Source organism: Bos javanicus, chromosome X, assembly GCF_032452875.1.
Source record: "Bos javanicus breed banteng chromosome X, ARS-OSU_banteng_1.0, whole genome shotgun sequence".
In the NCBI taxonomy this organism is placed as follows: Eukaryota; Metazoa; Chordata; class Mammalia; order Artiodactyla; family Bovidae; genus Bos; species Bos javanicus.
The window spans coordinates 90115190-90138159 of NC_083897.1; positions in this window are offsets into that span (position 1 = coordinate 90115190).

Sequence of the window (22970 nt, forward strand, 5' to 3'; positions counted from 1 at the left end):
GGGGAGGCATAGGATAGCCACGATAGACATTTCCATTCGAAAAGGATGCTGGGGATCTTGGGAGACATCAAAGAGTCCATGGCGATTTTGAAATCCAGTTGGGTTAAATATTCCTTCATTAGTTCCAAAGTCCTCTCTGCTCACTTGGTTCTGACCTCTGGCTTTTCATGAAAAATAAATTATCCTTCCTTTTTCATGAAAGGTAGCATTGGAAAATCCCATGGACGGAGGAGCATGGTAGGCTGCAGTCCATGGGGTCGCTAAGAGTCGGACACGACTGAGCAACTTCACTTTCACCTTTCACTTTCATGCATTGGAGAAGGAAATGGCAACCCACTCCAGTGTTCTTGCCTGGAGAATCCCAGGGACGGGAGAGCCTGGTAGGCTGCCATCTATGGGGTCACACAGAGTTGGACACGACTGAAGCGACTTAGCAGCAGCAGCAGCATACATTTGCAGCTGAGTAGTTTTATCAGCCTGCTTCCTGCCAATAGAATTTTGGGGGTCCAAAATTTCTTTGATTTTGTACTCTCTGTCTCAGTCTAAGATAACAGTGTTTCTGCTGGAATATCTTTCTCCAAAACTTTAGGAGTCTTCAGTGGATTTCATTGAGTTTCACTCCATTAGAAAAAATACATACACAGAGATCTGTTCAAGATAAGCTCTTCTCTACCTTGGGCTCCTGAGATGGCTAGGTACACAGCTCTCAAGGCCCTAATGTTTGAGTGGTTCCAGAAGGCATACTCTTAATCTCTTGTAGGGGCCCACTGTGTGAGTGAATACCACTCTGATTCTTTGATCTTTCTGAGGTTTTAAAAAGGTTATACAGCCATTCTCTCAGCCTTTCCTCAGTGCAATGCTTTCTTAACAGTGCTTGGAGGCCCTTTTTTTCTTTCTTTCTTTCATCCCTCCCTCCCTTCTTCCCTTCCTTTCTTTTTTATGACTCAGTGTGGCTTATGAATCTTCCTCCACCAGGGATTGAACTTGGCAACAGCAGTGAAAGCCCTGAATCCTAACCACTGAACTACTAGGGAAGTCTGCCATCTTTTCATTTTAGCATTTTCTGCCATCTGGAAAGGCTGAGAATCAATCAAGTACTGGTTTCTTCTAGGTTTAACAGTTATCTTAATTATTTTTCCCCCTCTCAAATTTTACTATGAGCAGCAAGAAAATACCAGACCACATCTTCAACACTTTGCTTGGAAGTCTTGTTAAATAAATATGCAAATTCATCACCTTTGTGTTCTCCTTTCTTTTTAAAATATTTTTGGCTGTGCACTGCAGCATGTGGGATCTTAGTTCCCCAATCAGGGTTGAAACTTTCACCCCCTTCAGTAGAAGCACAGAGTCTTAACCACTGGACTGCCAGGGAAGTCCCTCCTGTTCTACTTTTCACATAACTTCAGGAAACAATTTCAGTAAGCTTTTTTCTACTACTTAATATGGATTCACCCATAGCCCTGTGCCTGCCACACAGTAAGTGCTTAATAAATTTTACTATTGATATTATTACACATACAGTAGGAAAAATAATGATGCTGAAAGCTCAGCTTCTCTGTTCACCAGTGCTGAATCAAACCTCAGAGACAGAGTTTTGGGTGAAGTAGAAAAGGATAACTTTATTGCTTTGCCAGGCAGAGGGGGACACAGTGGGCTAATGCCCCTCAAAACCATGTGTTCCCACTTGGGAAAGATAATGAGAAGTTTTATAGTAATTGTTCAAAGAGGGTATGATCAGCTCGTGAACTTTCTTCAAGTCAGCATCATTAACCTTCAGGTCCAAATGATCTGGGGTCTACATTCTTGTGGGCAGCATACCATCATTAATCATTAACTTCTCCCACCTGGTGGGGGTTTCAGTATCTGCAAAACAGCTCAAAGATATTGCTGTGTGTATCCATTGATGGGAAAACAGGACCTTGACCCAAGGCTGCTTTGTTTCTCCCTGGTCTCTCATCCTCTCCCTTCCCTAATTGGCAACTGCTTGAGTCTGCCTGTTGAACTCAGGGAAGGTCATGGAGGCTGGATGAAGGCTGTTTCCTATAATCAAAGAAATGGGGAACACAGAAAGACTTGTGCCAGGAGCCCTACAGGGCCCTGCATGGTATCAACAACATCTATCTTCCAAGGTTGTTGTGAGAATTTCATAAGATAATGTGTTAAACTTCCTGGCTTTTGGTAGTTATGCAGATTCCTTCTCTTTTCCTCTGTTTTGGACTGAATATTTGTGTCCCCCTGAAATTCATATGTTGAAGCCCTAGACATCCCAATGTACTGAATATTTGTGTTCCCCTAAAATTCATATGGCAGAAAGTGAAGAGGAACTAAAAAGCCTCTTGATGAAAGTGAAAGAGGAGAGTGAAAAAGTTGCTTAAAGCTCAACCTTCAGAAAACTAAGATCATGGCATCTGGTCCCATCACTTCATGGGAAATAGATGGGGAAACAGTGGAAACAGTGTCCAACTTTTTTTTTTTGGGCTCCAAAATCACTGCAGATGGTGATTACAGCCATGAAATTAAAAGATGCTTACTCCTTGGAAGGAAAGTTATGACCAACCTAGATAGCATATTCAAAAGCAGAGACGTTACTTTGCTAACAAAGTTTCATCTAATCAAGGCTGTGGTTTTTCCAGTGGTCATGTATGGATGTGAGAGTTGGACTGTGAAGAAAGCTGAGCGCCGAAGAATTGATGCTTTTGAACTGTGGTGTTGGAGAAGACTTTTGAGAGTCCCTTGGACTGCAAGGAGATCCAACCAGTCCATTCTAAAGGAGATCAGTCCTCGGTGTTCATTGGAAGGAGTGATGCTAAGGCTGAAACTCCAGTACTTTGGCCACCTGATGTTCTTTGAAGAGTTGACTCATTGGAGAAGACCCCGATGCTGGGAGGGATTGGGGGCAGGAGGAGAAGGGGACGACAGAGGGTGAGATGGTTGGATGGCATCACCGACTCGATGGACATGAGTTTGAACAAACTCCAGGAGTTGGTGATGGACAGGGAGGCCTGGCATGCTGTGATTCATGGGGTCGCAAAGAGTCAGACATGACTGAGCAACTGAACTGAACTGAACTGAAAATTCATATGTTGAAGCCTTGGATGCACCCCACCCCCAGCCCTGTGTAGCTGTAATTGGAGTAAGGAAATAATTAAGGTTAAATGAAATTGTAAGGGTGGGGTCCTGACCCAGTAGGATTAGTGTCCCTTTAAGAAGAGACACCAGAGAGCTCACCCTCTCTCTCTCTCTCCCTCTGCTGAGGAAAGGCCATTCAAGTTAAGACATGATGAAAAGGTGGTTGTCTACAAGCCAGAAAGGGAGCTTTCATCAGAAATTGACCATGTTGGCACCCAGATCTTATGCTTCCAGCCTCTAGAACAATGAGAAAATAAATTTCTGTTGTTTAAGCCATTCATTCTATGGTATTTTGTTGTGGCTGCCTGAACTCACTAATACACCTTCTTAGAATCTAGCAATCAGAACCCAGCCCCCTCAGCTCCCACCTGCTCAACCGATGACACTGGGACATATGGAAAGCAATCTGCTTTTTAAAAAATGGAAATGTTTATTTTTCTCTGATTATAGGATCACTGTAAATTTTTTTAAATATTGAAAATTATAGTAAAGAAAATAAAATTATCTATAATTCCTTCTCTCAGAGATACCACTGTTAAGATTTTGAATTTTTAAAATGTTCTATATATGATAGTTTATATACACACATACAGAATGAGAGTGATGCTAATTCATAGTGACTTATATTCTTTTTTCTCTTCCAGTTAGTATTTATTAGAGTAGATTACTTTCCACAGATGTCTTTTTCTTCCACAGTGATTTCTCTCCTGGGCTTTTGACTTCCTGTTCCTCAGTCGATTCTGAGCCAACTTCAGCCTATTTCAGGCCCTGGATCCAAGCCCAAAGGATGTTTGCTTCCTATAGACTTGCCAGAGGTCGTATGACTGTTCAGAAACTGTATTTCACCTGCAATCTTGCTGGGGAAGATGAGAGGAAATGGCAGCTCTGGGAACAGGTGAACGTGAATGTGAAGTTGCTCAGTCGTGTCTCTTCGTGACCCCATGGACTGTAGCCCACCAGGCTCCTCTGTCCGTGGGGATTCTCCAGGCAAGAATACTGGAGTGGGTTGAAATTTCTTTCTCCAGGGGATCTTCCCAACCCAGGGATCAAACCCAGGTGTCCCACATTGCAGACAGACTCTTTACCCTCTGAGCCATCAGGGAAGCCTGTAAAAGGAGTGAACCAAAATCTGAGTCCTGTTAAGTCACAGACTCAAGTCCTCTTTTACTAAAGCACAGCAATAGTACAAAAACCATAAATATTTGTGGTCTGGGAGCAAGTGAATGCAAATGGACACTGTGTGGTAAGAAAAACCTAAAGTTAACAATGATTTGATAATAAATGCCAAAAGTAAGGTACCAAGCTTTCAGTAAAGTCTGCTACATAAACAGATGGCTTTTGTAACTGATTTTGGAGGAAATTAAGGAAAAAAGACTGAGTCTTAAGTAGGGGTTACTTCAGAGAAAGAAGAAAAGATCAGCCACCGGAGGTAAGATGTGAGTGAGATACAGAATAGTTCAGTAACAATGGGTTCTTCAGGCCAAAAGTGATTGAGTAACATAGAGAATATAGATATCTTGGAGAGAACATCAAATTTCCCCAGGTCTCGGATAGGGAAAAATTTGTCAGTTGACATGGAATTTAAGTCTGTGGCCTCTAGCAGTTGTACTGGTGTGAAAATGTGGCTCCAATACTTACCTGCTATGTGAACTCAAGCAAGTCAATTAAACCACCCTGTACTTCAGTTTCCTAATCTGTTAAATGGGGATGATAACAGTACCCATCTCATAGGTTGGTTGTGATGCATAAAATTACTCTGAAGGTTAAATGAGATCTTATCTGGAAGATATTGAGAATAGTACCTGAAACAAGGTAAACTCAATGAAAATTAATAACTGTTAATATCATCATCTAGCTGGGTTACAGAAATAACAGTATCTTTGTTGAATATATAACTACCACATTTCCTCATGACTTACTTCTTTTCAAATTTCTGAAATTGGGACTCATCACACCATTATTTTACATTTGCATTTAAAGTCATTTTCCCCCCTCCTCCCTCAAAAGAATCCAAAACCTCTCTGAGTCCCAAAACTGTGCTCTAGGTCAGTGATTCTCAGACTTTCGTGTGTGGACCTTGTGAAAATGCAGATTCTGTTCCAGTAGGTCTAGGATGAAGCCTAAAATTCTGTAGTTCTAATGAGCTCCCAGGTAATACCAATGCTCTGGTCCTTGAATCACACTCGAAATAGCAAGGGTCAAGATCTCTGGACCATAACCAGTCTGACGACAGAGAAACCATAGGTTGGAATGGGCACCGCTTTAGTGTCAGGCCTCAAAGCAACCTTCTTGATTAGCAAACTCCCAGTACACCAGGCCTGGGACTGAGGTTTTGGAATAGTGCTGAAATCCATAGGTGGAAAACAATACCTGAGGAGGAGAGTGAGTGTTCCTAAATTAGCATTTTGGTTACATGTAACAGTTGTGTTAGCCGTTCTGAGTCGGAATTGCTTAGAGGCTAGAAATTCTAAAAAGGAGACCTAAAGACCTTGGCCTTTTTGGTTTTACCTCTAATCAAACCTTACTAATTAGAATCTGCTGCAGCCACTGTGCACGTACTTATTGTGTAGGGAACAGACTGCCAGCCTCAGTTCTCCACCTAGAGTAAAAACCAGCCCTCTCTCAATTCAGCAAACAAGTATAGTTTTCTCCCTTCTTTCCTCATACCTTAGTCAGGCATCAGGGTCTGGGGATTCCCTTTTTTAAATTTTATTTTTAAAAATTTATATTGTTATAAGAGCATATAACATGATATCTACTCAAATTTTTAAGTGTATGATACAGTATTGTTGACTATAGGTACAATGTTGAACAGCAGATGTGTACAGCCTATTCATCTTCAGTTGAGTTCAGTCGCTCAGTCTTGTCCAACTCTTTGCAACCCCATGGACTGTAGCATGCCATGCCTCCCTATCCATCACCAAATCCCAGACTTTACTAAAACTCATTTCCGTTGTGTTGGTGATGCCATCCAACCATCTCATCCTCTGTCATCCCCTTCTCCTCACACCTTCAATTGTCCCCAGCATCAGGGTCTTTTTCAGTGAGTCAGTTCTTTGCATCAGGTGGCTGAATATTGGAGTTTCAGCTTCAACATCAGTCCTTCCAATGAATATTCAGGACTGATCTCCTTTAGGATGGACTGGTTGGATCTCCTTGCAATCTAAGGGATTCTCAAGAGTCTTCTCCAACCATAGTTGGAACCATAGTTCAAAAGCATCAATTCTTCAGTGCTCAGCTTTCTTTATAATGCAACTCTCACATTGATACATGACTGCTGGAAAAACCATAGCTTTGACTAGACAGACCTTTGTTGGCAAAGTAATGTCTCTGCTTTTGAATATGCTGTCTAGGTTGGTCATAACTTTCCTTCCAAGGAGCAAGCATCTTTTACTTTCATGGCTGCAGTTACCATCTGCAGTGATTTTGGAGCCCCCCAAATAAAATCTCTCACTGTTTTCACTTTTTCCCAACTATTCGCCATGAAGTGATGGGACCAGATGCCATGATCTTAGTTTTCTGAATGTTGAGCTTTAAGCCAACTTTTTCACTCTCCACTTTCACTTTCATCAAGATGCTCTTTAGTTCTGCTTCACTTTCTGCCATAAGGGTGGTGTCATCTGCATATCTGAGGTTATTGTTATTTCTCCCAGCAGTTTTGATTCCAGCTTGTGCTTCATCCAGCCCAGAGTTTCTCATGATGTACTCTGCATCTAAGTTAAATAAACAGGGTGACAATATACAGCCTTGACGTACTCCTTTCCCTATTTGGAACCAGTCTGTTGTTCCATGTCCAGTTCTAACTGTTGCTTCCTGACCTGCATACAGATTTCTCAAGAGGCAGGTCAGGTGGTCTGGTATTCCCATCTCTTTCAGAATTTTCCACAGTTTATTGTGATCCACACAGTCAAAGGCTTTGGCATAGTCAATAAAGCAGAAGTAGATGTTTTTCTGGAACTCTATTGCTTTTTTGATGATCCATCAGATGTTGGCAATTTGATCTCTGGTTCCTCTGTCTTTTCTAAATCCAGCTTGAACATCTGGAAGTTCACGATTCACATACTGTTGAAGCCTGGCTTGGAGAATTTTGAGCATTACTTTACTAGTGTGTGAGATGAGTGCAATTGTGTGGTAGTTTGAGCATTCTTTGGCATTGCCTTTCTTTGGGATTGGAATGAAAACTGACCTTTTCCAGTCCTGTGGCCACTGCTGAGTTTTCCAAATTTGCTGGCATATGGAGTGCAGCATTTTCACAGCATCATCTTTTAGGATTTGAAATAGCTCAACTGTTCATCTTACTTAACTGAAATTTTATACCTATTGATTAATAACTCCCCATTTCCTCTTCCCCCGAGTCCCTAACAACCACCATTTCACTCTTTGGTTCTACAAATTTGACTATTTTAAATACCTCATATAAGTGGAATCATGCACTTATATTCATCTTTCTCTTGAGTGGCTAATTTCATTTAGTGTAATGTCCTCAAGGTTCATCCATGCTGTTGCAAATGACAGGACTTCCTTCTTTTTTAAGGCTGAAGAGTATTCTGTTGTATGTATATACCACATTTTATTTTCCCATTCATCTTAATCTTTTGAAAAAAAAAATTTTTTTTTTCGTCTGGTTCCTCCTGTGTTAGTATCTCCCTGATCTGTCTCCTGTACTGCCACAGCTTCCTACTGCAGCACCTCTCCACTGGCTTCCCAATCTCAAATTGGCATGCCCACTTCTCACGGTAGTTTTTGCCCCAAATGTCTCCATTTCCCCCACTGCTTCAGTATCATTCTGCCTGAGTCATTCCTTTCCTGCACAAATCTTCCACTTCTGGTCAGGTCTCATCTTTGTCCTAAGAACATTATCCCCATTGCAGAAGCCAAGCTTTGATTCATTCTGTGCTTCCCATCCACAATACCTTCCCTCTTTCAGAAAAGGTTTTAGAAATAGCTAAGAATAGCTACCATTTGGGCTTACCAGGTGGCACTAAGTGGTAAAGAACCCGCCCAATGCAGGAGACTGAATACTTACTTTATGCCTAACTGTGCTAAGCACTTTACATAGATTATTAGTTACTACAATAGCCCAATGACCTAGATATTTTATAATTATTCCCATTCGATGTGAGGAAACTAAGGGTCAAATATTGAGTTGGCCAGAAAGTTCATTTGTTACTTTTTTTTTTTTTTTTTGTAACATCTTACAGAAAAATCCAAATGATATTTTTGGCCAACCAGTAATTTATCCCAGTCTGTCTCTATACCTGCAGACCATGCCTTTGTCTTTTCGCACTAATCACCCCAACACCTCTATTTAAATACCATCTCATTACTTTCAAAGCATATAGGAAATAAATTAATTAAGCTTTGGTTCCTTGAAGTGCTTCTGGATTCTGCTTTAAATAACACACCATTTACAGTTTGCTGTAGGGATTTCCCTACACTCTTATAAAGTTTTTGAAGGACTTTTAAGTCATTTCATTCACATAAATCATTTAGCCATTTTCTCTGCAGTCTTTATTTCTGTTGATGTGCTCAGCAAATCCCTTCTTTCTGGATATTAGAAAGCTGAACCTCAGCCATGCCCTGTAAGAGATACTCCAATCCCAAATGAGAGGAATCAGAATGAATGCCAGTGCACTGGCATCTAACAGAGTAAAACTCATGGGCACACAGCAGTGTTTCTGCAGCTCTGAGGAGGGAGTGGGACTGACGGCGTTGGGGAGAAGAAGAGGGGTTTTCCCTTTTATTCTTTATACTTCTTTATTGTTTGATTTTTCTTTATACAATAAATGTTATTTATTACTTGTGTAACAAAAAGAGATACAATAATTTATTTAAAAATAAAGGACAATGGACAAAGAAGAACATTTGGAGAAAGATTGTAGAAGATTCATAATCATCCAAAGCTAGTTATCTCTAGGAATAAACATGTGATGCCGTTTGTGATCTTTCAGAATGGCAAAAAAAAAGAAAAAGAGACTTCCCTGATGGTCTAGCGGTTAAGACTGCATGCCCAAAGCAGGTTTGATCCCTGGTCGGGGAACTAAGGTCCCATATGCCCTAAAAGAGTGGCAAAAAAAAAAAAAAAAGAACAGAAAAAAATATTTTAAAGTTTGATAATGCTCACGGTTGGCAAGCATAAGGAGAAATAGGTGCTATCCTCCACTGTTGGGTGTACAGGTTCTTTGGAGGCAACTTTGCAGTGTGCATCAGCATTTACTGTTTAAGTATCTCTGACTCAAAAAGATTACTGCTAAGACTTTACCATGTGGTTATATATTCAAAAGCATGTCATGATGTAAACATATAAATATACTTACTGCAGAATTTTTCATAATAGCAAAAAACTAAATGTCCATCACAGAAGTTTGGTTAAACAACTGTGGTTTATCTATTAATATTGAGAACACTAAGCAGCTATTTAAAAGCAAGAGGTAGAGCCGTAGTCCTGATGTGGAATGATCTTTTTTAAAAATTATTTTATTGAAGTATAGTTTGTTTCAATGTTGTGTTAATTCCTACTGTACAGCAAAGTGATTCAGTTATACATATATGTTGATTCTTTTTCATATTCTTTTCCATTATGGTTTATTACAGGATACTGAATATAGTTCCCTATGCTATAGAGTAGGACCTTGTTGTTTATCCATCCTATATATAATAGTTTGCCTCTGCTAATCCCAAACTCCCAGTCCATCCCTTCTCCACTCCCCCCTTGACAACCACAAGTCTGTTCTCTATGTCTGTGAGTCTGTTTTTCTTTCATAGATGAGTTCATTTCTGTCATACTTTAGATCACACATATAAGTGATATCATATAGTATTTGCCTTTGTCTGTCTTATTTCCCTTAGTATGACAATTTCTAGGTCCATCCATGTTGCTACAAATGGCATTGCTTCATTCTTTTTTATAGCTGAATAGTATTCCACTGTATGTGTGTGTGTATACCACATCTTCTTTATCCATTCACCCATTGATGCACATTTAGGTTGTTTCCATATCTTGGCTTTGTAAATAGTGCTGCTATGAACATAGTGGTTCATGTATCTTTCTGAATCCGATTTTTGTCTGGATATATGCCCAGGAGTGGGATTGCAGGATCATATGGCAAATCTATTTTTAGTTTTTTGAAGAAACTCCATACTGGTTTCATAGTGGCTGCACCAATTTATAGTGATGGAATAATCTTAATGATGTGTTATTAAGTATAAAAAGTAGAAACTGTGACTATAGTGTACTGCCCCTTATATCTTTCTTTTTCCTGGAAGAATACACAAAAATGTTAAAAGTAAAATTGCACTTGGAGAGAAGGACTAGAATTCTGGGGCTGGAGAGCTTTTAATCTAAAATTTTAGCTATCAATCCTTTACAAATATTTTATTGTGTGTGTGTATAGCTTCTAAAGAAACAAAAACACCATTCTAAAATATCAAAGAGGGCATTGACACACTTGAAAAGTTTGATCTGTGCACTCCAGGTTAAGAACATTTGTTTTAGGGAAAAGAGTCTGCCCAAATATTTAATGTTCCACCTCTTCAGTCTGGTAGTTCCCCAAGATCAAGGACTCTCTAGAGACAGTGGTGGCAAAGTTTATACCCTGGAAAGTCACCCCTGAGCAAATAGTCTTTAGCAAACAAGAACCATGTGAGTGAAAATTAGGGCACAGCTTTAACTCCCAACTCTAAGTTTCTTTCTTTTAAAAAACTTTTCTTTTCTTAATTATTATGCACTCACAAGAAATTGCAGCATTAGCACAGAGAGGTCCTATGTACTTGGTCCTATGTACCCAGTCTCCCCTAACAGTGATATCTTATGTCATTAAAGTTCATATCAAAGACAGGAAATTAATCAGCTCAACACAATTATCTAGACTATAGCTCTTACTCAGATTTTACCAGTTTTTGAATGCACTCATTTTTGGAGTATGTCTTTGTGTGTAATTCTATTACATCACGTGTGCAAATGGATACAACCCTCACCACAGTCAAGAGACAGAAGTGTTCTGTCACAAGGAAATGCCCAATGTCACTACTTTATAATCATACATTTCCTCTCATTGCCTGTATGTTCTTAGCTGTTCTCCATCTCTCTATGTAATTTTGTCAATTTTGAGAGTTTTATTCACTATATTCTCAAAAGACAATGGAGTAACACAGGGATTACCTTTCTTTCACTCAGCATAAGCCTCCTAGGGATCAATCTTTGTTGCTACCTATATCAGAAGCTTGTTTCTCTGTATTCAGTTCAGTTCAGTTCAGTTCAGTTGCTCAGTCGTGTCCGACTCTTTGTGACCCCATGAATCCCAGCACACCAGGCCTCCCTGTCCATCACTAACTCCGGGAGTTCACCCAGACTCACGTCCATCGAGTCAGTGATGCCATCCAATCGTCTCATCCTCTGTCATCCCCGTCTCCTTCTGCTCTCAATCTTTCCCAGCATCAGGGTCTTTTCAAATGAGTCAGCTCTTCGCATCAGGTGGCCAAAGTATTGGAGTTTCAGCCTTAGCATCAGTCCTTCCAATGAACACCCAGGACTGATCTCCTTTAGGATGGACTGGTTGGATCTCCTTGCAGTCCCTTGAGAAGGGACTTGCAAGTCTTGCAAGTCTCCTTGCAGTCTTGAGAAGACTCTCAAGAGTCTTCTCCAACACCACAGTTCAAAAGCATCAATTCTTCGGCACTAGCTTTCTTTACAGTCCAACTCTCACATCCATACATGACCACTGGAAAAACCATAGCCTTGACTAGATGGACCTTTGTTGGCAAAGTAATGTCTCTGCTTTTGAATATGCTGTCTAGGTTGGTCATAACGTTCCTTCCAAGGAGTAAGCGTCTTTTAATTTCATGGCTGCAATCACCTTCTGCAGTGATTTTGGAGCCCAGAAAAATAAAGTCTGACACTGTTTCCACTGTTTCCCCATCTATCTGCCATGAAGTGATGGGACCAGGTGCCATGATCTTAGTTTTCTAAATGTTGAGCTTTAAGCCAACTTTTTCACTCTCCTCTTTCACTTTCATCAAGAGGCTCTTTAGTTCTTTACTTTCTTCCACAAGGGTGGTGTCATCTGCATATCTGAGGTTATTGATATTTCTCCCAGAAACCTTGATTCCAGCTTGTGCTTCATCCAGCCCAGAGTTTCTCATGAGGTACTCTGCATATAAGTTAAATAAGCAGGATGACAATATACAGCCTTGATGAACTCCTTTTCCTATTTGGAACCAGTCTGATGTCCAGTTTTAACTGTTGCTTCCTGACCTGCATACAGGTTTCTTAAGAGGCAGGTAAGGTGGTCTGGTATTTCCATTTCTTGAAGAATTTTCCAGTTTGTTGTGATCCACACAGTCAAAGGCTTTAGTGTAATCAATGAAGCAGAAGTAGATTTTTAAAAAATTCTCTTGCTTTCTCTATGATCCAACAAATGTTGGCAATTTGATCTCTGGTTCCTCTGCCTTTTCTAAATCTAGCTTGTACATCTGGAGGTTCTCAGCTGACATACTGCTGAAGCCTAGCTTTAAGGATTTTGAGCATTACCTTTCTAGCATGTGAAATGAGTGCAACTGTATGGTAGTTTGAATATTCTTTGGCATTACCCTTCTTTTGGATTGGAATGAAAACTGACCTTTTCCAGTCCTGTGGCCACTGCTGAGTTTTCCAAATTTTCTGACATACTGAGTGAAATATATATATATATATATATATATATATATATATATATATAAGTTTAATGGAGCACAAATAAATGCAGTCATGTTTTAGGAGGGACTAAAGCTGTGAACTAGAATGTTATTAGGAACCAAAGTAATTCTGTTTCTTTTAGTCACCCTCTCATTTCATGTGGTCTTTACCTTCCCATATCCACTCCAGTCTTCAATTTGTAATCCTGACTTCTCTGTTTTTCCACTAACTTGACTAAATAGGTCTTCCCCTTTTGGGTTACAAGTCCTAGGTTTAAGTGACCAGAAGTGACTGGCTAGCATCTCTGTATTCCAGTTTGAAATTCTCAGGATAGAATCTGGTTGTCCCAACTTGGATCAGGGATTCTGTGTGATTCAGTTAGTTTGGTCCAGAAGTCAGGATGACAACATGGATGCCAGAACCTTTCCCCTATGAGAGGAAGAATCCAATTGTCAGAGAAAGGGGATGGTGGGTTCAGTAGACCTCTCAAAGCAGACAATGTATGAGGACTCATTGAAAAAATATAAGTAGTGGATGATAGATACAAGATGGTGGAATAGAAGGACGTGTGCTCATCTTCTCTTGTGAGAACTCCAGGGTTACAACTTGCTGCTGAACAACCATCAACAGGAGAATGTTGGATCCCACCAAAAGGGGATACTTCACATCCAAGGGCGGAGGAGAGGCCCCAGCAAGATGATAGGAGGGGCAAAATCATGTTTAGAATCAAACCCCCTACCCACCAGAGATGAGCAGAGGGCTCAAACAAAACCTTGTGTGCACCAGGAGACCCCAGAGAGACTGAACCAGACCTGCCTTTGAGTGTTTGAGTGTCTCCTGTGGAGGCACGGGTCAGCAGTGGCCTGCTTCGGGGACAAGGGCTCTGGCTGCAGCAGACCTGGGTATGGCATAAGCCCTCTTGGAGGAGGTCACCATTAACCCCACCATAGAGCTGCCAGAACTTACACAGGACTGAGAAACAGACTCTTGGAGGGCACAACAAAACCTTGTATGCACCAGGACCCAGGAGAAAGGAGCAGTGATCCCACAAGAAACTGACCCAGATTTGGCTGTGAGTGTCCAGGAGTGTCTAGCACAGGGGGGATCAGGGGTGGCCTGCTGCAGGGTTGGGGGCACTGAGTGCAGCAGTAAATGCTTGAGACTTTTTGAAGAAGGTCGCCATTATCTTCATTACCTCCACCATAGTTTGGCCTCAGGTCAAACAACAGGGAGAGATCACAGCCCCGCCCATCAACAGAAAATTGGATTAAAGATTTACTGAGCATGAAGAGATGGAAAGAATACACAGAAGAACTGTACAAAAAAGACCTTCACGGCCCAAATAATCACGATGGTGTGATCACTGACCTAGAGCCAGACATCCTGGAATGTGAAGTCAAATGGGCCTTAGAAAGCATCACTACAAACAAAGCTAGTGGAGGTGATGGAATTCCAGTTGAGCTATTTAAAATCCTGAAAGATGATGCTATGAAAGTGCTGCACTCAATATGCCAGCACATTTGGAAAACAGCAGTGGCCACAGGACTGGAAAAGGTCAGTTTTCATTCCAATCCCAAAGAAAGACAATGCCAAAGAATGCTCAAACTACCACACAAGTGCACTCATCTCACATGCTAGTCAAGTAATGCTCTAAATTCTCCAAGCTAGGCTTCAGCAATATGCGAACTGTGAACTTCCAGATGTTCAAGCTGGTTTTAGAAAAGGGAGAGGAACCAGAAATCAAATTGCCAACATCCTCTGGATCATGGAAAAAGCAAAAGAGTTCCAGAAAAACATCTATTTCTGCTTTATTGACTATGCCAAAGCCTTTGACTGTGTGGATCACAATAAACTGTAGAAAATTCTGAAAGAGATGGGAATACCAGACCACCTGATCTACCTCTTGAGAAATCTGTATGCAGGTCAGGAAGCAACAGTTAGAACTGGACATGGAACAACAGACTGGTTCCAAATAGGAAAAGGAGTTCATCAAGGCTGTATATTGTCACCCTATTTATTTAACTTATTTGCAGAGTACATCATGAGAAATGCTGGACTGGAAGAAACACAAGCTGGAATCAAGATTGCCGGGAGAAATATCAATAACCTCAGATATGCAGATGACACCACCCTTATGGCAGAAAGTGAAGAGGAACTCAAAAGCCTCTTGATGAAAGTGAAAGTGGAGAGTGAAAAAGTTGGCTTAAAGCTCAACATTCAGAAAACTAAGATCATGGCATCCGGTCCCATCACTTCATGGGAAATAGATGGGGAAAGAGTGGAAACAGTGTCAGACTTTATTTTTTGGGGCTCCAAAATCACTGCAGATGGTGACTGCAGCCATGAAATTAAAAGACGCTTACTCCTTGGAAGGAAAGTTATGACCAACCTAGATAGCATATTCAAAAGCAGAGACATTACTTTGCCAACAAAGGTCCATCTAGTCAAGGCTATGGTTTTTCTTGTGGTCATGTATGGATGTGAGAGTTGGACTGTGAAGAAGGCTGAGTCAAAAGAATTGATGCTTTTGAACTGTGGTGTTGGAGAAGACTCTTGAGAGTCCCTTGGACTGCAAGGAGATCCAACCAGTCCATTCTGAAGAGATCAGCCCTGGGATTTCTTTGGAAGGAATGATGCTAAAGCTGAAACTCCAGTACTTTGGCCGCCTCATGCGAAGAGTTGACTCATTGGAAAAGACTGATGCTGGGAGGGATTGGGGGCAAGAGGAGAAGGGGTCGACAGAGGATGAGATGGCTGGATGGCATCACTGACTCGATAGACGTGAGTCTGAGTGAACTCTGGGAGTTGGTGATGGACAGCGAGGCCTGGCGTGCTGCGATTCATGGGGTTGCAAAGAGTTGGACACGACTGAGCGACTGATCTGATCTGACCTGCCCTGCCCATCAGAACAAGACCCAGTTTCCCCTCAGTCAGTCTCTTGCATCAGGAAGCTTCCATAAGCCTCTTATCCTTATCCATCAGAGGGCTGACAGAATGAAAACCACAATCACAGAAAACTAATCAAATTGATCACGTGGACCACAGTGTTGTCTAACTCACTGAAACTATGAGCCATGCTGACCCAAGACAGGCGGGTCACAGTGGAGAGTTATGACAAAACGTGGTCCACTGGAGAAGGGAATGACAAACCACTTCAGCGTTCTTGCCTTGAGAACCCCATCAACAGTATGAAACGGCAAAGAGATAGGACAATGAAAGACGAACTCACCAAGTCAGTAGGTGCCCAATGTGCTACTGGAGATCAGTGGAGAAATAACTGCAGAAAGAATGAAGGGATGGAGCCAAAGCACAAACAACACCCAGTTGTGGATGTGACTGGTGATGGAAGTAAAGTCCAATGCTGTAAAGAGCAATGTTGCATAGGAATCTGAAATGTTAGGTCCATGAATCAAGGCAAATTGGAAGTGGTCAAACAGGAGATGGCAAAAGTGAACATCGACATTTTAGGAATCAGTTAGCTAAAATGGACCGGAATGGGTGAATTTAACTCAGATGACCATTATATCTACTACTGTGGGCAAGAACCCCTTAGAAGAAATGGAGTAGCCCTCATAGTTAATAAAAGAGTCCGAAATGCAGTACTTGAATGCAGTCTCAAAAATGACAGAATAATCTGTTTGTTTCCAAGGCAAACCATTCAATATCACAGTAATCAAAGTCTATGCCCCAACTAGTAATGCTGAAGAAGCTGAAGTTGAATGGTTCTATGAAGACCTACAAGACCTTCTAGAACTAACACCCAAAATAGATGTCCTTTTCATTATCGGGGACTGGAATGCAAAAGTAGGAAGTCAAGAGATAGCTGGAGTAACAGGCGAAATTGGCGTTGAAGTACAAAATGAAGCAGGGCAAAGGCTAACAGAGTTTTGATAAGAGAATGCACTGGTCATAACAAACACCCTCTTCCAACAACACAAGAGAAGACTCTACACATGGACATCACCAGATGGTCAATACCAGAATAAGATTGATTATATTCTTTGTAGCCAAATATTGAGAAGCTTTATACAGTCAGCAAAAACAAGACCAGGAGCTGATTGTGGCTCAGATCATGAACTCCTTATTGCCAAATTCAGACTTAAATTGAAGAAAGTAGGGAAAACCACTAGACCATTCAGGTATGACCTAAATCAAATCCCTTATAATTATACAGTGAAAGTGACAAATAATTTCAACGGATTAGATCTGATAGAGTGACTGAAAAACTATGGACAGAGGTTCATGACATTGTATAGGCAGCAGTGATCAAGACCATCCCCAGAAAAAGAAATGCAAAAAGGCAAAATGGCTGTCTGAGGAGGCCTTACAAATAGCTGAGAAAAGAAGAGACGTGAAAGGCAAAGGGGAAAAGGAAAGATATACCCATTTGAATGCAGAATTCCAAAGAATAGCAAGGAGAGATAAGAAAGCCTTGCTCAGTGATCAATGCAAAGAAATAGAGGAAAACAATAGAATGGGAAAGACTAGAGATCTCTTCAAGAAAATTAGAGATACCAAGGGAGCATTTCATGTAAAGATGGACACAATAAAGGACAGAAATGGTATGGACCTAAGAGAAACAAAAGATATTAAGAAGTGGTGGCAACAATACACAGAAGAACCATACAAAAAAGATATTCATGATGAAGATAACCATGATGGTTTGATCACTCACCTAGAGCCAGATATCCTGGAATGCGAAGTCAAGTGGGCCTTAGGAAGCATCACTATGAACAAAGCTAGTGGAGGTGATGAAATTGCAATTGAGCTATTTCAAATCCTAAGATAATATGATGTTAAAGTTGTGCACTCAATATGCCAGCAAATTTGGAAAATTCAGCAGTGGCCACAGGACTGGAAAAGGTCAGTTTTCATTCCAATCCCAAAGAAAGGCAATGCCAAAGAATGTTCAAACTACTGGATAATTGCACTCATCTCACACACTAGCAATGTAATGCTCAAAATTCTTCAAGCCAGGCTTCAATGGTACATGAACCATGAACTTCCAGATGTTCCAGCTGGATTTAGAAAAGACAGAGGAACCAGAGATCAAATTGCCAACATCTGATGGATCATCGAAAAAGCAAGAGAGTTCCAGAAAAACATCTACTTCTGCTTTATTGACTATGCCAAACACTTTGACTGTGTGGATCAAAACAAACTCTGAAAATTCTTCAAGAGATGGGAGTACCAGACCACCTGACCTGCTTCCTGAGAAATCTGTATGTAGGTCGAGAAGCAACAGTTAGAACTGGACATGGAACAAAAGGCTGGTTCCAAATAGGGAAAGGAGTATGTCAAGGCTGTATATTGTCACCCTGAAATATATATAATATAATTTATATGCTGAGTACATCATGAGAAATGCCAGGCTGGATGAAACTCAAGCTGGAATCAAGATTGTCAGGAGAAACATCAATAACCTCAGATATTCAGATGATACCACCCTTATTGCACAAAGTGAAGAAGAACTAAAGAGCCTCTTGATGAAAGTGAAAGAAGAGAGTGAAAAAGCTGGCTTAAAACTCAACATTCTGAAAACTAAGATCATGGCATCTGGTCCCATCACTTCATAGCAAATAGATGGGAAACAATGGACACAGTGAGAGACTTTATTTTTGGGGGCTCCAAAATCACTGCAGATGGTGATTGCAGCCATGAAATTAAAAGACGCTTGCTCCTTGGAAGAAAAGCTATGACCAACCTAGACAGAATATTAAAAAGCAGGGACATTACTTTGCCAACAAAGGTCCATCTAGTCAAAGCTATGTTTTTTCTAGTAGTCATGTATTGATGTGAGAGTTGGACTATAAAGAAAGCTGAGTGCCAAAGAATTGATGCTTTTGAGCTGTGGTGTTGGAGAAGACTCTTGAGAGTCCCTTGGCCTGCAAGGACATGAAACCAGTCAATCCTAAAGGGAATCAGTCCTGAATATTCATTGGAAGGACTGATGCTGAAGATGAAACTTCAATACTTTCATCATCTGATGCGAAGAACTGATCCATTGGAAAAGACCTTGATGCTGGGAAAGATTGAACGTGGGAGGAGAAAGGGACAACAGAGGATGAGATGGTTGGATGGCATCACCAACTTGATGGACATGAGTTTGAGTAGGTTCCAGGAGTTGGTGATGGACAAGGGAAGCGTGGTGTTCTGCTGTTCATGGGGTCACAAAGAGTCGGGATCCCATTAATGGTCATTAACTGTTTCTGTCTACTACTTTTTATCTCTGTTTTTCCTTTCTTTTTTTTTTTGGTAATAGATTCCATTTCTTAGACCATAAGGATGATGGACACATGATCTTAGATGAATGGATTATGGTACCTCATACCCTGGCCAAAATCACTATGCTCAGTCCTGCCATGTATCCTCTTTCTGGAATCCTTCTCCCCTCCATGATCTGCCCATTCAATCCCTCCCATCCTTTTAGGCTTTACCTTGGGCTTTAGCAGTGTTTATATTTTGGCCTGCCCATTTTCTGCTAACTTTGCACTCATGTACCTAATGCTGTGGGAAGACACAGGGATGTCTTTAGGGAGGCATCTGAGTCACTAGGAAAAGAATGTAAACCTTGCCCAGAAGTCCTCTAGCTGACCTCCTCTTATATTTCACTGGTCAGAACTGGTACCAATTGCTGGGCAGGGAAAAGAGTGTCGCTGTAACTGTCATAAACCAATCATGGCTCATCTTCTAATGCTGGCCTACCGTCCCTGAGATCAAGAGTTTATGTTGGAGACTTAATCAGTGTTTTGCTTTGTTAGCAAGAAGGTAGGAGAATGCTTGTGAAAATTGTGTGTCATAGTTTGAACTCACAAAGGATAGATTTCTTGTGGTCTGACCCTGTCTTTCTGTCTGACCCTGGCTTCCTTGAACTTGCAGGCCACTTCGTCCAGACCTTCATTTTCTTCCTCTGTTCTCCTCCTGTTACATGGTTTTGGATCAGTTTGTGGCTTCTAGCCCATTTCCTAGAAGGGGAACCGCTCAATGAAAAGTAACAGATGTGACAAAGAAGGGTAAGTGAACAAGCTCAAACCACTTTTTACATGTTGTGTCTGCGTTCCTGCAGGAAGTGTTAGGTAGGAAATCTCTAATATATGAAGCCACGTAGCACAGGGTAGGAGCTGGACTCCAGAGGCAGATTTCCTGCATTCAAATTCCAGTGTCAGTGGTTAATAGTTGTGGTTGTTTTGGGCAAGTAACTTAACTCTTAGTGCCTCAGTTTATTATATACCTCATAGGGTTTTTGTGAATATTGAAATGAGATAGTAAATATAAAACCCTTAGTATAGTGTTTGCTCATGGTAAGTACTCACTAAATATTACCAGTTACTACTCTATTATTAACACCACTAGAAAAGTCTGGAAGGAACACTGCTATGTCTTAAGGGTGAGTTTCAGGTGATTTGAAATTTTCTTCCTTATATGGTTCTGTATTTTCCAAGTATCCTACAATGAAGCATATATTTCTTTGACAATCAGAATATGACACACCAAATTTCATTAAAATTGAATCAATATTCCTACCCTCAAATAACCATGAAATTCAAGCATGATCTTAAATGGGGACATTTGAAACTATCAAAAAGAATGTGTTACTGGCTATCAGCATGACTACAGTGTGGGCACTTACTGCACCTCTTAGATTCCACTCAAGCCAGAGAACTCCTGGACCAGTATTTCACAGGATTCCTGGGAGAAAGTAATAAATGATGGATGAGAAGACATTTTGTAATACCGGAAGCACATATGGACAGAGAAGATCGTAATAACTAGCCTTAGACCTTTGAGTTGGGCCAGGCAAAAGGAGACTGAATTGCTAACAATTGACCTTTCTGAATGGGCAGGACTTGGGTGCAGAATTATCAGGTTGGAGGCCAGTTGGGCACTTAGAGTAGACTGGGACTGCAGAGGCAGTGGGGCTGGGGTCTGTCCTGAGGGCATAGGGAAGACAGGAAGAAGGGAACTAGCATTTGTTAATCACCTGGAGCTGTCAGTTACTTTATGTAAAATCTCAAAGAACTTAATCCTCACCCACAGTTCTGTGATTTTCAGTCCCCAATTAAAAATGTGTGTATTGAATCTCAGAAAGATGAGAGATGATTCTCCCAATGCCCCAGGTGACAAGAGCATGGATTTATGGATTTAAACAATATGGATTTTATCTTTGGGCTTCCCTAATAATCTAGTTGGTAAAAATTCTGCCTGCAATGTAGGAGAGCCCAGTTTGATTCCTGGGTCAGGAAGATCTTTACAACGTTTGGGCCTTTATCTTGTATGATACTATGTTCCCTGTGGGTAGAGTGACAATGCACCCTGGTTTGCCCTGGGCCAGTCCCAGCTTATACCTGTGTTCATGGTGTAATAAGGAAGAGCCTCTTTTCACTTTCAAAAGTGTCCCAGCTCGAATGATATATTGTATAGTTACTTTACCAAGGGCACATAGCAATAGGGGATGACCAGGTCAGAGAGGTTCACTCTCTGGTCCCTCTCTTTTCCTCAAAACGCAACATAACTTATATGCTTTCTCTGATCAACAGACTCAATTTAGCTTTGTCTTCTTGTTAAGAGTAACAGCTACCATTTTTGCTGCTGCTGCTGTGTCCGACTCTGTGACCCCATAGATGGCAGCCCACCAGGCTCCCCTGTCCCTGGGATTCTCCAGGCAAGAACACTGGAGCAGGTTGCCATTTCCTTCTCCAATGCATGAAAGTGAAAACTGAAAGTGAAGTCGCTCAGTCGTGTCCAACTCTTCGCAACCCCATGGACTGCAGCCTACCAGGCTTCTCTGTCCATGGGATTTTCCAGGCAAGTACTGGAGTGGGCTGCCATTGCCTTCTCTGACCATTTTTGAATTCTCATTTAATCCTTATAACTCTATCATTAGCCCCAATTTAAAGATGAAGAAGCAGGTACAGAGGGACATGTGATTTGCCTAAAGGGTTCAAAGCTAGTAAGTAGCAGAGGCAGGGCTTCAACACAGATCTGTTTGACTCCGTAATCCAGGACCCACTGAGGAATCTCCATGCGAACTGTCCCAAACTGCAGGGCTTAAGACCTATGAGAATGACAGGCTAGGACACTGCACAGTAGTCTGATTTCACTCCCTTTCCTGTAGCAGAGGGAAGAAAGATTCGTGGTATCCCTGTTCTTTTCCAGATGGTCTCAAAATCCCCAACAAGTCCACTCTACAAATATCAGAAAGACTTCCTATCATTGGAGTGTGGCCTTCGGACTTTGTCCCCAAGTCATGAACCATCTTTTCATTCTACTCGCAGATGCCTCTTACCATGACTTTCTTCCATGAAAATCCCATGAAGCAAATATCCAGATATTCATGCCATCTCATTCTTAAGTTAAGCAGGTAGTAAGTAGACTTGGGGTTTTGAATAATTGGTCCACTTATAGGAGAGCCCTAGTAGTTTTCTCACTGGGAAAGAGTTTGATCAGAGCTAGGTCAAGGGCAAATTCAAAGGCCTGAGTGAAATTACAAGAGGGCCCCAGTCCCAACAAACTGCTCGAGTTTTGAGTGGAGAAACTGAGGCAAAAGACTGGGACTTTGTAGCTAGTTGATACCTGGGGCCCAGAGAGAATTCCAGAAGAAAGAAAGGAAGGAAAGAAATAGAAATGGTTACAACTTGGAAGCCAATCTCAGATCTACTAGATCTACTGGGAAAGACTAGAGTAAGGCAAAGGAGGTGAGGGATGACTAAAAGCTTTTTCAGTAGCCTTACATATTTATTTAATAGAAATAATTAGTAGGGACATATATAAATACAAGGGACAACATAATTCTCCTAGTAGGCAGCAAGAACCTACTTCTCCCTTTTCTTCAGCAATAGCATTTTTATCCAATAGGTTAGCCTTCTCCACTTCCTTCATGCTCTGAAGAAAAAGTAGATTCTGCTTGTCCTAATAAGAGCCAACAGGAAGTGCTCAGTGGAGTCACTGTCTCTTAAGTCGCTCCCAGGGAATTCAGCTCTCAGCCCCTGGCTACACTCTGCTGGCCCCAGGGATGGTGGCACAGAGGTGAGCACTGTTGTCTTCCTCTGGGGCAGGTTTCCTGCTTCTCTTCCTCCTCACTTCTGTCCTCAGCCTTGTTCACTGGCTATCAGGCTCTGCATTGGCAGAGGGGATGATATCAGGTCTTCAAGTAGCTCATGGACTAAGT